The sequence below is a fragment of the Gossypium raimondii genome, chromosome 1, assembly GCF_025698545.1.
Source record: "Gossypium raimondii isolate GPD5lz chromosome 1, ASM2569854v1, whole genome shotgun sequence".
In the NCBI taxonomy this organism is placed as follows: Eukaryota; Viridiplantae; Streptophyta; class Magnoliopsida; order Malvales; family Malvaceae; genus Gossypium; species Gossypium raimondii.
Genome location: NC_068565.1, coordinates 26,962,418 through 26,980,727, shown reverse-complemented (window position 1 = coordinate 26,980,727; position 18,310 = coordinate 26,962,418). Strand labels below are relative to the sequence as shown.

The 18,310-nt window shown below is 34.0% G+C and overlaps 1 non-coding gene across 1 annotated transcript; it reads right to left on the bottom strand.

Moving 5' to 3' along the window:
* Positions 1-2,867: 2,867 nt before the first annotated feature.
* LOC128032671 (small nucleolar RNA R71) lies at positions 2,868-2,971 on the bottom strand. The gene has a single exon (XR_008188921.1). It is a non-coding gene; the product is annotated as a small nucleolar RNA R71 (small nucleolar RNA).
* Positions 2,972-18,310: the final 15,339 nt, after the last annotated feature.

The following is an 18,310-nucleotide window of genomic DNA, read 5'->3' as shown; positions in this document are numbered from 1 at the left end:
GTAAGGATACTTTGTTACCTCACATAGTCTTTTATGTGTTTATTAAATAGAGTTAATTGTTTGAATTGACATAGGGATATGTGCAAGAGATTATTTCAATTTAATAAGTATGTATGTGCAATAACATATTTTCCTATTAAGATTTGTTTAATCGGTTGAATTGACATAGGGATATAGTCAAGAGATAAATGGATTTTGGTAGGTGAGTATCTTCATAAGTTAGCAAATTACCGAGTTGCCGTGAACTTATTCCTAACGATATAAACATGAGTTTAATAATTCTAAGTTAAGAAATGTAATTAATCTAGCACAATTATGTCATCTTGATTAAAATCATATTTTGAAATCGTTCATTTGAGATTTATTTATTTAGTTCACTTAGTTTAAAATCTTGGTTTTTAATCACCCTCTTCAAACAAAATATTTTTCTTCACCAAAGTGCTTTAAATAGCATTCAAAAATAGTTCTTTTCACAGTCCCTGTGGGTACGATAACTCGACATTTACTTGTCACTTTATTACTTGCTGCAATTGTATACACTTGTAGATTTTCGTCATTCCAAGTTTTTGGCGCCGTTGCCGGGGATTGTGTTATAAAAAAATGTCATTATTTGTGAAGTTGTTAGTTTTGCATTTTGGATTATTTTTCTGTTCAAATTTTAACTTAGTTAATTTTTATGTGATTATTTCAGGTGTTTATAAGTATTGACCGAATCATCGAATTACTCCCTGTAGACCCTGAGATTGAATGAACTTTTCGATAGCGAAGAAGACAAGCAAGTCAAAGAATGACTGAAGAGGTGAACTTCGAAAATCTGAATCAAGGAAACGGAGCAAACCTTGTTCAAAATCCTGTCCTTATTGTTGATGATAGGGATAGAGCTTTGAGATAGTATGCCCTACTAGTATTTCATGATCTTAATCCGGGTATTAGGAGACCCGAAATTGAGGCACAACAGTTCGAGTTGAAGCCAGTCATGTTCTAGATGTTTCAGACAGTGGGCCAATTTAGTGAAATGCCTACCGAAGATCCTCACCTACACTTAAGACTGTTTATGGAGGTGAGCGATGTTGGGAATGTCGATACCCCCATGGCGCAGTGAAAATTAATAAAAAAATAATTTCGACGATCCAACCCATGGATCCATGTGTGAGGAACGAATCAGGGTGAAATAATGGTTTCGAAATTACCGTAATTTCAATCTGAGTAGACAGCGACGCCTCGACAATGAGAATTCTAATCTAGTATCGAACCAAGCCGCAACCTTTCGTGATTCTGACCTCTACGTAATCCACTCGGTTTGACAATGAACGGAAGAAATCCCCAAAACTGTTTTGGAGAATTGTTTGCTTGACAACTACTAGACTTCACAAGCAAAATTTCAGGATTTTATTTCTTAGGGTTTTTTAAATATCTCACACACTAACCCTCTTATAATTGGTATATATATAATGAATCATAATTCATAAAATTTTTATTTGAACATAATAATCATAATTAAAAATAAATAAATATAATAATATTTTAAATCGAAAATTATAATTACATTAGTTATAACAAGGATTTCGATAAACTATATTTATTTAGATTTATATACGAACCAAATTCATCTTTTAATAGAACTATATTCTCATTATGTGTACAACAATCTTGTACATATAATATGTTCAATATTTGATTACCCAATTAAATTAATTCTATAATTAATTTAATTCATGTGACAACCAAACACAATACCAACTATGTTTTATTCTGTTCATTTCAACCATAGGGTGTGACCTTGTAGGTTTTTGTAACGTTAGCAGTAATACTAGAACGATTCTAATGTTACAAACAATGAGTGGCATCTAGCAATGTATCATTACTACCTAAGTTACAAGAAATCATGATTCGACATAACCTTTTTGCGATTAACCTTTCATTCATTAATCCTTAAGTCCTTTATCTCTAGATTGGACACAAGTCATGGAATAGTCGTACTTGCATAGTCCATCCCATGTTCCTTGATATCGTGAGTAGACTATGATATACAAATAAGTATGACATCTCATATCAACTTATTTGAGCATGGCCATGCATTTCTAGTCTCACTCAATCAAGTGGCCTAAGATATTACTCCAATTATGTAGAAGGGACTTATCCTATATTGATCAACCATATCGCTCTACATAGATTGTGGTATATCCAACATCAGCCTTTATAGAACAAAAAGTTACGGTGTATGTTTGACTGTATCAAAATATACAACTCACGATGTTGGGATAATGATGATCTCAAGTCTGAGGATCATATATATATTAATCACTATGAGTAATATTGCGACAATTACATAATAATCCAAGAAACATACTCATAGCGGGTCAGTCTAATATGTTTATTCTCTAACACACATATTCATGCATTGATTTTGACACTCCATATCAATGACAACTCTTTATCATCAATCAACTACATGTTAGTCTTAATGCATTATTTTTGTCCTAGTCAACAATAATACTTGACTAACGACCTTTTAAGAATAATCATATTATTCTGAGGACATTATTATAAAACAATTTATTTATACTCTAAGAAAAGAAACTGAAATAATAATGGTAGCGCCTTATATTGCCTTATATTAATAAACATGATAAATCAAGTATGTTATTACAACCATCTCATGATTGATCTTTGGGCATACTCTTACAAGCGATTCTTTCAATTTAGCTGGAGTACCCGAAGATGCATTATGATTGAAGGTGTTCCCATATTCACTAAGGGACAGAGCTCGAGCTTGGTTGAACTCATTACCACCAAACTCAATTTCAACATGGCAAGAGTTAGTAGAAAATTTCCTTATGAAGTATTTCCCGCCTAGTAAGAATGCTAAGTTAAGGAACGAGATCAATGCTTTCCAACAAATAGATGATGAGTCATTCTATGAGGCATGAGAAAGGTACAAAGAATTATTACAGAAGTGCCCTCATCACATAATCCCATATTGCATACAACTTGAGACATTTTATAATGGTCTCAATGCTCACATTAGGATGGTAGTGGACGCTTCTGCTAATGGTGCTCTCCTTTCTAAGTCTTATAATGAGGCTTATGAAAACATTGAGAGGATTGCCAGCAACAATTATCAATGGCAAACCAATCGAGCAGCGTCAGGAAGACAAGTCGCTGGAACACATGAAGTAGACGCTCTTACTTCACTTGCATCTCAAGTATCATCAATATCCTCAATGTTAAAAAATATTACTACTAACGGGTGTAACAGTTTTGCAGCACAGCCACTGAATCGATTTGAAAATGTAGCCTGTGTTTATTGTGGGGAAGGACATTTGTTTGAAAAAAGTCCATCGAACCTAGAATCTGTGTATTACATGGGTAACCAGAACCAAAATTGAGGAAGGCAAGGGCTGCAATCCAATTTCTATAACCCATCATACCAAAACCACCCGAATATTTCCTGGAGTAACTAAGGGGCAGGAACCAGTAACAATTATGTCCAACCTAGATCGACCCAGCCACCTAGTTTTTCCCAACAAGCTCAAAAACCAACCCAAGCTGAACCATCCAATAGCCTAGAGAATCTATAGAAGGCATATGATACGCCCCGGCCTCGTAGATTAATCTGAGTCGTATAGTTGCCCGATCTTTAAAACAAAGAATAATCGTTTGAGATGGAATGAAGACGGATATTAAGCTAAATATGGTTTAAAGATGTCAAGGATAGCTTAAGAATAATATGGCTAATCGAATTATTGAAGCTTGGTTGTAAAATAAAAGAAAACTTGGTAATTAGAATTAAAATGGTAACTTAAGAAAAAGAGTGAACCAACACTTCGATTGAAGGTTGACCCGAAACTTATAGGTTCTAAAGTTGTTTAGGAAATGGATAGAGAAACCTCGACTCACTATCTATAATAGATAGGAACCTTGGTATAATTTAGATTGAACGCCACACGAAATCGTGATAAGTTCAGTCGAATAATGGGTTGACGCCACTAACTAGTTAGATAAGTCAACGAAGTTTTTGGACGAAATTTAAGAGAAGGAAATCTCTCCACAAATTGACAGAAATTCATTAAGGTTCAAAAGAAAAGTCCTTTACAAAATGAAGTCAACACAATTTATAGGCAAAAACTAAGCTAGCCGAATAGCCGCCTGAATTTTTAAAAACTAAGCAAATGAATCTATATAATTAGGCTAACAAGATTTGGCTGAATGTGAGCTTGAATGGACAACTTCTAGAATGACCAATGGACTTGGAAGCTTGGAGAGGTATGGCAGTAGCTTGATTCATTTAATATGCTTAAATGAGCTCATTTATATTGCAACTATTGCTGGAAAGTGACCAGCAATTAAGGAGTTACTGATCAGCCATTGTTAATGTGAAAACCTTGAACTGAACAACCACCATGTGTGAACATTTGCCCAACAATGTGAAAGGAATAATTTCGGCTAAATGGCCTTCTTGGGAGTATGAAACAGCAGCTCTCTTGGCCGAATGGTCACCTAGGATAATCAATCAGCAAACAAATTTAATTTTCCCAAACATGCATGTGCCATACCATGCATGTACCTTCTTTTAATTCCTTCATGCATCTTAGAACGTCCAAGTGTAGTGTACCTGCAGCAAATAAATTCAATAAATCAAATGCATGTTAGACACAATAAATTGAGCAGCAAATAACACTTAAATTCTGCACATTAAATTTGGCAGCCCTTAAAACACAATTAAAACAGGTCTGAATTTGGACAACTTAATTATTTGACATAAATTCGGCTAGACTTTAGACATCATTAAAACATATAATAAAATAAAACATATTTAATGTAGAATTATCAGCCTAATTTAATTCATATGCATGCTGTAACTAACTAAACTAATTTATTTTAAAGGCAAATTAAATTAATTCCAGCAGCTAAAACGCATAGTCACAAATTTTGGAATTGAGCTCAAATGAGCTGAAATGAGTTCATGGAGCTGGAAATGAGCTAATTGGAGCCCAATGAAATGGAATTGAGTTAATTCTGCTCGTATGCATTTGCAATCAATGCGTAGGGAGCTGGTCCAAAAGTGTGCCTGGAGCGTGGTCGTATCAGCATACATGGCAAAAAATGATGCCTCTCTAAGGAATTTAGAGAATCAAGTGGGCTAGCTTGCAACTGAACTCAGAAACTGACCACAAGGTGCTTTACCTAGTGATACAGAGAATCTAAGTCTGCTTGATTTGGATCCATTACTATATGAAAAACATGATTTTCAACTATCAAGAGATGTCACACTATCACAGGTTATAAAATGGCATGTATAGCTAGACTCACATACGCTACGTTAGTCCAAGAATCAACTAAATTGTAGCTCTGGTACCAATAAATTTAACACCCCTAACCTGTATCCAACACCGGAACAAGGTTACGGAGCATTACGGACTTATGACTTAAACAATTATACATTTCATAATTAATTATCATTCAAATCAAAATCCATTCAAATACATTCATACAATCCTTGTTACAAGCCCTCGAGTCCCCAAGTAAAAATTAAAAGTGGTTTGGGACTAAATCAAGTATTCAAGAAATTTTTAGAAAAACATTGAAATATTTCAAAGTGCAAGGGACACACACCCGTATGGCCAGGCCATGTGGGCAATCAAAAAGGGATCACATAGCTGTGTCCCAGCTCGTGTCCAACCCTGTGTAACTCATAACTTGGGTCACATGACTAGACCACACGCCCGTGTGCCAGGCCGTGTACCCTTTGAAATGGCCTTACACGTCCGTGTGCCAGGCCGTGTGAAAACTGGAAGGTATACTGACTTGTGCCGCATGGCCAAGCCACACGCCCGTGTGAAGCTACTGACTTGCTTTCTAAGGAAATTATAGGGGACACATGACCGTGTCACCTGGTCGTGTGTCACACACTGCTCAGACACACTCCCATTTCTCTGCTCGTGTGGACAAAAATAAGCCATTAGCCATATTTCTCACTCAAATTGGTGTCAACCTATACACATCAAAATACATAAAATCATGGTATAAATAGGCACTCAAGTCCAACCAATATCAAGTTTATAACATGTACATTCACACCATAACATGATATCAATAAACACATTCATTTGACTACTTTCAAACATACCAAACATACTTCAAAGGTTACCTAAATGGTCAATTACATATATGAGACATTGTGCCTAAAACTTAGCATACATAAGCATCTTCATTTCAACCAATTAATGCCAAACACAATTTCACAAGCATGGCATTCATAAAGCAGCCATACACCACATATCAAAGGGCCATTTGAACATATATACATATCAAAATATGTGACCACCTTACTAGCCATCTCAAATGGCCAAAACAAAAATAAGACATATAGGCCACATTAGCCAAAACACCTATACATGCTATTTAACCAAAATATACAAAGTCTAAAATACCAAAATAAGAGTTTGATAGTGCGACACGATCTCTGACAACTTCCAAACCGAGCGAGCTTCTGAATCACTATAAAACACATAAATTAAAATAGTGTAAGCGATTAAGCTTAGTAAGTTCGTATGGCTAATAAATACAAATTATCATTCATCCATAATTTAGATAAGCATAATTGAAACATAGGTAAATTTCAATTGGCCCAAAGCCTAACACATAATCACAATCATGTTAGTCATGTATGAATACATCAACTATGAATTACTTTCCGTATTTCAGACGAATACATGTACTAGTTCGTATCAACCTTATAACCTCGTATCATCAACTGTACCTATTGAACCATTTGGAATAGTATCGGAACTGGGGTATCTCACGCACTAAGTGCCAATACATGGTTAAAACCACCTTTATCTCATATATCATATAGATGCTCACTCTCGAGCCATACTAGGTCTACTCACATAAGTTGTCAGTCAAGACGTAGCTACACGGTGCTGCTCACACAAGCTGTAAAGTAACCGCAACACATTCTGAAAGCTCAGCCATGAGTAGGACATACGAGACCAGCACCCAAAACACGATAACCTCTAATGACATGTCATTTGTATCCTATCTATTCTTAAGGTTCAACCGGGATCCATACATTACTGCTACCTCTTCGAGAATTTTCGTGGTGCTGTATCATCACAATTATATCAATTAAGCATTTAAGGACATATAATTTAATGTTTATTAAACATACGAACTTACCTCAAATTTACACAAAGACAATCCACCGATCAATCCACTAATTTATCTTTGCCTCGATCTAATTCCAAACGTGGCTTTTCTTAATCTATATAATCAAATTTAACTAATTTAATATTTATTCTATTCAATTCAATCAAACTTCATGTTATGGTAAAATTACCATTTTGCCCCTAAACATTTGACCTTTTTACAGTTTAGTCCCTAGGCTCGTAAAAATGAAATTCATGAAATTTCACTACATCCAAGCCTAGCCAAAAATTATATATGCTCATATCAATCCATATATTCCATAAATTCACACATTTATCACAAAATTTTCATATTTCTCAATTTAACCCCTAATTAATAATTTCATCAAAACTCACTTAACAAAAGTTGTTTAGTTAAGAATAAGGGTTCATTTTATTCCATTAAAATTCAAGAACAACTAATATGCTCTCATGGAAAAACCCTAGACTTTCAACCATATTGCAATTTAGTCCCTCTATTTAGCTAGATTAAGCTACAAACGTTTCAAAAATATAAAAATCAACGAAAACGGGATGAAATAGCACTTACATGCAAAGAAAAAGCTTGAGCAAACATTTATTTCCTTCTTGTATTGTGAAGAAGATGATAGCTTTTTGGTTTTTCTTTTATTTATTTTTATCATTAATTATATTTTTACCATTTTACCCTTACTTAACTTTAAAAATTACTCAATTACCAAGCCATGCACATCCACTAACTCATTTAATGGTCTAATTACCGTATAAGGACCTCCACTTTAAATTTATATAGCTATTTAACACCTTTAGAAATAGAACACAACTTTCTCACTTTACGCGATTTAGTCATTTTTCATAAATTAAGCATACAAACGGTAAAATTTCTTAACGAAATTTTTATACCACCATATCATCATGCTATAGACCATAAAATAATATTAAAATAAATTATTTGACTTCGGATTTCTTGTCCCAAAACCACTATTTCGATTTCACTGAAAATGAGTCGTTACATATTTGATGTTATGTGGATGCCGTTGTGGCTATCTATCTATATAGACGCCTCTATGGCTATCTTGTGTATGTGTTTGGATGCCTTTATGGCTTTCTATCTATTATGCAACGATGACTCTGTGGCTATCTAAGTCAAGTGGACACCTTCGTGGTTATCTATTAATTAAACGAGTTTCGGAGACAAGGGAACACACCTGAAGTCAAGGATATGCCTTAGTAGCACAATTTGTGAAATGACCTCGGGACAACGATTCAGAAGTAATGCTAAATTGGAAAACTCTGAATGGAAGTGCAACTAATTAGCTTGCGATAATGAAAGATTGGCCAGGGACATTTTATGTTGAGAAACGGATGAAGTCTACCTTGTCCAAAAACTGAAAGGTGAAATGAAAGTATGTCATGAGTTCAGGACCAAAGTAAGTCGAATGATTCTAGCTAAGGTAAGAACACTTACAGAATATAAAGGACGATGAGGTAAATAAAGATTTAATACATGTTCCTGCTGAGTTCGAAGAGTACCTATCTTGTTCCGTAGAGTAAATTGCAATGTTTACAATTAATGTGAAACGACGAATAAATGTATGTTAATGTCTCACTAAGTTCTTGTAAACTTATTATGGATGCCTCTAATTTTAGGATCTATTAGAAGATAGGAGACGAGACAATTCCAAGGCTACGCCATAAGAGCGACGATTCATGTTGATATGCATACGAAGGAAAGGAATATTGTGGCGGAGTTACAGTCCACGCCAAGGGGAAAAATTTAAGAGAGTCATACAACTATTTAGAAGTAATGATAACCCATGAGTTTATACGAGATGCCTTATGGCAAAGTTTAAGTCTGTGCATAAGTTATAGTACTCTGATTATATATTTAGTAAAAGCAAGATGTATTCGATCATAGTCTTATTATGTAAACGTGATTTTACATTGTACAAGGAGTTATACATTCGTAATAAGAATACATGAGGTAATTCAGTAAACGAAAGTAGAAAATTTTATTAAGTCATTGCTCGTCTAGTACATAGGCGAATAGAAGAGTTTAGGTTACATCTGTTTTAGAAAGTAACACCCAATACTCAGATCCGGTTGATCGGGTAGGGTGGAGGGTGTTACAGTCCTAATTCAGACAGCAAAGCCATTTCACAAATTTAAACAAAATTAAAACCCCAGAAATTTGGACAACCTTTAAGCATGTAAAAATAATAACTAACTTCAAGTGATTCATTCTTGAATAGTATTAACATGTGATAACTAAGCAACTAAAATCTAACTGCAACTTAGAGAGTTTTTTTTTTAAAATATAACAACTAAACATCATTGTAACCCTCTCAATTTACAATGACTGGTCATTTCGAGCAGCAAGCATGCAACGAAAATTTATAATAACTTACTAGCAAATCACATTTCACTTGTCCTAATTCAGGTAGCATGAATGCAACGACAATGCATGCCATTAACCAACAAGAAACACATTAATTTGCCTTACTTTGGACAACTTAATTACATCAACAATGTAGAGCAATTAACCAACAACATTAACTTGGCATTATGTAACGCCCCAGAATTTGGGCCTAGAAGTATTGGGCCTTGAGCAAGGGAACAATTAGGAAGCTGAGCATAAATGTTTATGTGAGCTAGGATATGACACAAAAGTATGTTTGTTTTAGTCGTTAAGGGTTTGTCCTTCTGTTAATCGATTAAGGTAATTTCGATACATTGTTTTTGGGTAGGCCGAATATTCTTTTATTTTTGAGAGGATAGTACTCGTGGAATTAGGCCACATTTACAATCGATCCTTTCTAATAAGATTTTTTGTTAGGCAGTAAATCAGCAAGAGACATACGATTGTTATTAGTCAGCGATCTAAAAGGAGTAGATCGCGTGGTACTCAATCAAGGTTGGTAGTGATTATTGTTTGGGGATTAAGTGCTTCGAACAATAATTTATGAAAGACTGACTGTATGTGGAATGAATTGAGGTTGGGCGTTTGAGAAACTTGGAGCGCTTGCTTTAACAGGTGTGTACACACACCACTCCAATCGTAGATTGGCAAATGCCGAAATCCTGAAATGCCGAAAAGTCGAAAAGCCAAAAGTATGGCTATGGATATCACACGAGCGTACAAACGCACATGTGGATAAGTCGATTCAATGATAGAGGTTACCACGAGATCTTGTGGTCTTAGGCTATTTTTGGGCCAAATGGATCAGAATGGGCCGAGTGGGCCCAATGGGCCCTACGCGAGTAAAATTTTCTTGGATGGATAGGAAATAATGAGCTGACCATGACAATCGCATAGCCAAGGGCAGTTTTGGGCTTAGTGGGCCACACGAGCGTGTGGGCCCACTTGGGCCAAATATGGGCCTTGGGCCCTTTTACACTATTATGACCATTTAGGTTATCTGTGTCGCTCGAGGTGATTGTAGACCTTCAGAAAGGTTGTTAAAATAACTAAAATACCCCTACAGGGTAAAATGACCGAATTACCCCCGAAGGGTAAAATGATCGAATTACCTCTAAAGGGTAAAATGACTAAAATGCCCTCGAAGGTTAAAATTATCGAAATACCCCTAAAGGGTAAAATGACTATTTTACCCCTAGGAGTGGAAATATGTGTATGACCGCTTTACTCTGTGATATATTATGTATGACTGTTACTGATTATGACATTCTGCATACACGTATGATTTATGACATGACATACTGCATGGGTTGGGTTAATATTAACGGAGGAAGTGTATGGTTTGTAGCCGTTCTGTTCAAGGCTTACTGCCTTTCTGCTTATGGCTTTTAGTCATTCTGTTAACTGGCAGCTCTGCTGCAATTTTGGTTAGTGCTGCAATGGTGCTACATGAGGAGTGTAGGGATGGGTGCGTCGATTTAATCCCAACAGGTGTGTAGGGTTGGACAGGAGATGCAGTGTAGGGTTGGTATGGGTATTTATGCATTGCATATATTGATTCTGATATTGAGATGGGCTTAGGCCTAGATATATGTGATACGTCCCATTTGATATGGGCTCAAGCCCAACCGAGGCTGATGGGGGCTAAGGCCCAATTACCACATTGTTACTGTGTGGGGCTAAGACCCACAATGATTTTGTATTGGGCTAAGGCCCACATTGATTCTTTATTGGGCTAAGGCCACACTGTACTTTTACTATTGAAGGGCTCAGGCCTAGACCGATTCTGTTTTTGTATATTGGCTGTTTCTTTAATAAAGGGATTACACACTGAGTTTTCGTGAACTCACCCCATTTTTAACCTTTCAGGTAATCCCCAGCATTAAATGGTTCGGAGCTGCAAGGCACTCGGAGAGGGCCATACAATTGCACAAGTTTTATTCTATTTTGCTCATTTACCAAAGCATTTTGATTTTGATTTGGGTTGTAATAAGGCCTCTAAAATTTTTGGATTTTAACTTCGGGATTTTATTGATTGTGATTCTTATCTGCTAGAAGTAGAACTCGATTTTCCAAAACAATAACTATTTTCAAACGCTACGTTTTCGCAACTCATTTTTTAAATATCACGTTTTCGTAAATCAGTTGTTTAAATTAAGCTTCCGCAACTATAAGGTTTTGAAGGTAACAACTTTTCTTTAATAAACCACGATTGAAAATAAACAAATGCAAACTGAGGTTTTGTACAAGTTTTAAATGGCAAAAAGTTTGAAATTTCAAGAAGGGTTTTCAATTAAAATATGGTTTTCGAAAAACACTTCAATGTGACACGCCAGATTCGGGCCTAACTTCTAGGCTGGGTTTGGGGTGTTACACATTAGAACAACTTAAATCACACACCTCAATTCATAGCATCGAGGTATCATAATTTACAATAATAAACCCTCTTTAATTACATCTTTATAACAAAATAATTTTCATTTTAAGGAACTTAAATTGCAGAATTAAGTCCACATCAATTACTGTTTTCAGACAACATAACTTACAACGTTACGCAACTCATTATACATTTCAAATATAAGACAAAATAATTATCAATCAGCATCCAAATCCTGACTCAAACTTGACTCAACCTTGGCATGTATCTTCAGACTCAATTTTGAGATCGATTTAGCTCTGATACCATTAAATGTTACACCTTGTGCCCGACCCGATCATTGGGTCAAGCCACAAGATGCCACATTCATCATTGAAATGACTACAATCATTTCCATTCGAATTATATCACTAGTTAATCAAACTCATTCAAAGCATGCATTAAACGTTTTAAACAATCATTTAATTCTGTTCATCTAATCAATTCATTAAGTAACATTACTTAACCTAGTAGGTACGTACCTTTCAACCAACAAAAATTAGTTACACAAACATTGTTGAGTTTGAGATCTTGACTTAATGCTGAAGTAAATACTCGGGATCTCAAATTGAACATAGTTTTTGCACAGAAAACAAAAACTGTGTGCAATAATCAAAATGCATACAATTTCAATGTTTATTCTATTAATTACAAGTGTATCTTATAACCAAATCTTGTTGAACACATTTATATATACATATACATACATAATTCACTAGTGAATCTATACTTAAAATAAATTATCAAATACTTCATATCATTATCACAAAGTTCAACCAAGTTGTGCAATTACTTAATTTATAACATTTCTTGATGTTTCATTACATTACATCATCAAATAATTTATTCCTTATTAATAACTCTTGAAATGAGTTATATTTCAAGCCTCTAGACTTGGTTAATTGTTCGTACTTGAGTAAATTTAGTTACATTTTAGGAAATTATATTAGTATTTTTATAACATTGCATCATGAAGCTTGGATTGTGCTTTTAATCTCACTATATGCTACTCTTACTTGTGGGAAGAAAGGAATTGCATGTTGTTTGTAACAAGTGCAGAAAGGAGGAAAAGAAATGAATGAGTGAAATGTTGTCATGACAAAAGGTTGGATAGATTGCAAGCGGAAATGTCATGGAAATTCCAGGAAGATGCTGAATTACCTGTCAATCCATGCTACTCTCAACCAACTATACTTGTACCAAAAATATCCACTTGAAAAAAAGGAGAAAGGAGCGTATGCTGAGAGGGGGACCTACCTTATAAAAAGAAGAAAGAGAAAGAGAAGAAGAGAGTAGTTTTTCCTCTCACACAAATTCTCATGGTAGATTTAGATATGCAAGAAAGAGGGTCGCAGCTAAGGAACAGAGCAAAAACACAAGGAAGAATGAGAGCATTCAATCCTGGGCTCATAAGATATTACAGCACTAGAGTTGAGGGCTAGGTTGGCAAAAGCTTCCTGAAGTTCTTCCTTCATTATCTTAAATGGTTTCTATGAATTTTAACTGTGGAAATATGTTGCTGAATGATACTTTTATTTTGGATTTTAATTTCCAACATATGAGCTAATCTCATTGGGTTGGGATTATTGTATTAATTTTTAATTCCTTTAATGACCAAGGCATTATCTTGATTTGACTTACTTTTTTTTTATGTGCGCTATTTTACAATGTATGCATGCAGTCTCTAGACATAGATGAATGTATGGTATTTTTATAAACTTGATTTAAATTTGAAAGGGCTAGATAAGTTGGATTGTGATAGAATGATACAAGCGAGTACTCAACAGAATACTCGTAGCACTCTAGACATAGAGTTGCACTTTGTACAGAGAAAGGAAGTAACAGTGTTGGGTATCCTTATTAAGGCTTGTAGACATGCAAAGCCTTAGGTAGGTAGCTTGAAGTCTGACTCTCTAAAGAAGTGGACTACTTAGATTTAATCTGAATTGTAGATTGTTTAAGATTTTGCCATGCATTATTGTGTTATGAGGAAAGAATCTTAGTAATCCCAACATTTCCATTCAACAACATAGATCCCCCCAACTTTGTCTTCGCATCTTTGCCATAATATTTTAAGTTAGTTATTTGATTTTAATATTGCATACATGATTATTCATCTACAAGTTGTTATTCTATTTTCCACAACCTAATTCATATAGTTTACTTATCTTATCAAATCGACTCTTTGGTTTATTAGCCGACTCAAAAAAATTTTTATACTTACTCTCGATATCCAATGTCGTATATAAATGCATGCATTTCAAACTTACAATGTTTAATCATTTCCAAATTTCGTTATCACATTCATGAATAATTTAACACTTATCACATATCATTTATTATCATCACAATTAAGCTCGATTCAATATGCTTTCTTTACTTATAACATTTAACAAATTTAAATCTTTATAACCCTATTAACTTGTCACGGGCTTAGAATGGACAACAAATCCACCCAACACACCAATATGATTCGATCATTCATAATCAAATATTAATTCATTTTATAACTCTTCCATTATTTTCCTCATCCTTTCCATTCTACATCATAAATTTACATGTATTTATATAAAAATCTTTAGCCTTTAGTAAGGCATGCTTATATGTAACATTAATCATTCTTTTACTATAACCTCCCAAACCTAGCCTATGCATTATGGCTAGATTGAGAAGGCTACATTAGCCACGTAATGGCTAAGCTAACTTTCGTTACTTTTGAAGACCTTAAATAAACTCATTTTAGAGAAAATAGTAGTTGTACTTTGAGTTAGCTTAAAAGCATTCATTCACTAGGTCGTGTATACTTAGGATTCATTCTATTGTTGATAGTGTTGTTTTAGAAAAATCGTTTGCTTGTCGGTCTTCCTTTAAAAAAAATTTGATGTTAAACTAATTCAGCAAAAAAAAACCATTTTCAAGTCATTTTAGAAAATTAGTTTCCTTATCGATTTGTTTTTCAAAAGTAGTTCCTTTGCAATGTGATGGAAACTAGGGAACAATATCAAATTGTACTTAAGTCCGATATCATGCATTATTTAGTTATTATTCTTGAGTAATTCATGCATGCAAAAATACCCAAAAGAAAAGTTACAAAGCCACAGACCAAAAATAATTAAAAATTACAAGCCAAAACCAATAAAGACTTAATAATACTTAGTTAAATAATAATCTGAGGTCCAAATTGATTCTTCGAATGCCAAGTTCGGTCCTAATTTTGAGGTTTATCTGAAAAGTTAAACACTATTGGGGGTGAGCTTATGAAAAGCTTAGTGTGAGTCGAGTAATTATTTAAACAGGCAAAAACATCAAATATAGTGAAACTTATTAGCATTAACAGAAGAAAACAGAACCATCATAGGAATTTTATGTCATTACATAGCCATTATCAAATCGATGTCAAACGGTGTATGAGCATAGGTCATCATTCATTCGAGTAACAATCATTACTTATTAGCATTAACAGAAGAAAACAGAACCATCATAGGAATTTTGTGTCATAACATAGCCATTATCAAATTGATGTCAAATGGTGTATGAGCATAGGTCATCATTCATTCGAGTAACAATCATTAATTTCAATACCATTCAATACAAAAAAATACAATGCGTATCATAAATCAATAACATTCGAATATGTTGTACACATGATGCAATGTAAAAAGGCTCCTACCCATACCATCCGCTACACATCACGAGTTCCCCAAAACTCGTCTACCGAACTCCAAAACATTATGAGCATAGCTTGATGTGGTAAAACCACCGAATAATCAATAATACAAAAAACCTACCGGTTATCGAAGAGTGTGATACAATCACCAATAACATATAATATGCGCCAATCCCCTCGGTACTCCAGGTGCAGTGCACTAACTACAAATAACGGACTTAATATGCCACCTGTACTCCACGGAACTCCTCCGTCAACCACAAAATCCCAACCCAATGCATATGCATATGTCACACAATCTTATACGTAATCATATCTCAATACTTTTCACATTCATTTGCATGCTCAGCATATCCTTGATAATCACATACTTTTAGTAAATGAAAACAGTATTCCAATCTTTCAAATTACCATTGTGTTGGTATCAATCAATATCGTTCAATTTCACATACTTTACGAATTTTCATTGTTCATAAATAGCACCCTTTTCAGTACAAAATATAACAAATATCTCATGCATTTAAATCATAGATAAGCTTAATATCCCAACACATTATATCATTTAGTCAAACATTCTCATATCTCATAACTCAAATATGCAATTGCAAACTCAATCAAACATCCATACTATCAAACTAGCAATTTTGCCAACATGTCAATCTTTTAAGGCTCGAAACATACCTGGTTTGGCCACTCACAAAATCAATAATTTGGCTATTAATACAATCCAATCAGCAAGCTAATTTATCATATATAACATGATATCTAACATTTTCAAACAATTTTATGAGTTTAGGACCCACACCTTATTTTCCGTTTCCTCGCAACACACTAGCGAATCTTCCATTTTTCATTAATAATTACTTAAACGAACCTAAACAAAAATTCAATATAAATATAATAAATTTACCATTAAACATTCACCAAACACCAACTTATGATTTCTAACCAATCTTTGAAATTATAACTATTTTATGAATCCAAACTAGTTAGATTCCTTACATTATATCGATGAGAACCGTACGAACAATCGTTCTTCGCCTTTACGGATGATTTGTGGCGTTTCAGTCAGCACCTAATTCAATATTATACTGGAAAACCAGTAGCTAATTAATGATTAAATTCCTTCATTTAATCAATTCATAACCTTTACCCAACAACTATGTCGAAATAACAAACTAATTACCCTTAATTACACTTACGCTTCACGATTAGTGGAATCCGAATGGCCAATCGATCAAGAACGTTTTTCCCTAATTGTAATGGGCTTAAAATCTGATTAGGAGGGTTCAAGAACTAAAATTAATGCTGGAAAAATATAGGCAAGAACCAAGAAACAAAATAGCCCCCTTTCTTACACATAGGCGCACGCACCACCACCCATGGTGGCCAAAGTTAAGGATGAATTTTAAAATAGTTTGAGATCTCATTAAAATTTGGAAAAATACATTTGAAATCATTTAAAATCCTCCAAATTGAAGATCTAGAAATTTTGGTTTTTAATTGACAAAATTAATCAATAAATTAAAGAGAAAAGAGACCTTACCCAAGCTAGTCGAGAGAAACAGCAATGACATTTTCTTGGCAATGTTAGGGATTGATCTAGGAGTTCAAGATTTTAGATTTGGGGTTGATTTTAATGAGGAAAAATGATAGAAATATGGTGGGGAATATGTTAACAAATCTTGTGGCAAAAAGAAAGAAAGAAAATGGTAAAACTAGGTGTAGGCGACGACAACAATGGAGGAAAGGAAAAAAATTAAAATAAAAGAGAAGGAGAGGAGGAAAGGAATGGCTAGGGCAATGAGGAGGAGGATTAAAGGTTGATTATTTGTGAAAAATTAATATTTATACCTAGGTTAACTAGGCTTGGATTGCCCACACATTAAAACAAGTGGTTTTTGTCAAAAAATTAAATTATTTGCATAAGAAGGGAATTGAAGTTAGGACCTCAAGGATAAATTCACTAATGATTAACCGTCAAACCAATAACTCATTCTTGTTATAATTTGAAATCTTTATTTTTAAAAAACAAGACATGTCACATACTAGGGTTTAAGGCAAAATTTGCAAAATAATAAAAATGATGTGAGAGAAGGGATTTGAACTTGGGTTTCAAGAAACATTACACTAAAACTTAACCAACAAACCAATACCTCATTTATTTCCTAAAAATGCATAGATAATCTAGAAAATTAAGGCATCGCCACTCTCTCTTGATTCACAAACCCGATTCTACTAAACCCCAATTTTTGGGATGTTACATTTACTATTTACACATATATCTTTAAAAATGTTGTCTTTCAGTAGAAATTACTAAATTATTTATATCTTGGCCTACAAAATTCCAAATTATGATCCAATTTTTATTTTTTAAACTAAAATAATAAACTTTTTACCATAAAAATTTTAGAATTTCTACTTAAACCAATTAATACAGTTTTTTTTCAAATCTTCCCCTGTTTTGTTGCTAGGCTGCTCTAACCCTTCTTCACTAAAAATTAAATATCTTTCAGTACAGGTCTTGTATTATGATAAGTGCTAAAAGTAACATGTTTTGGCCTCATTCTTCATGCGTTTTTACATTATTATTTGATTTAAATGGTGAATTTTATGCTCTTAATCCTTTAAATTCATGT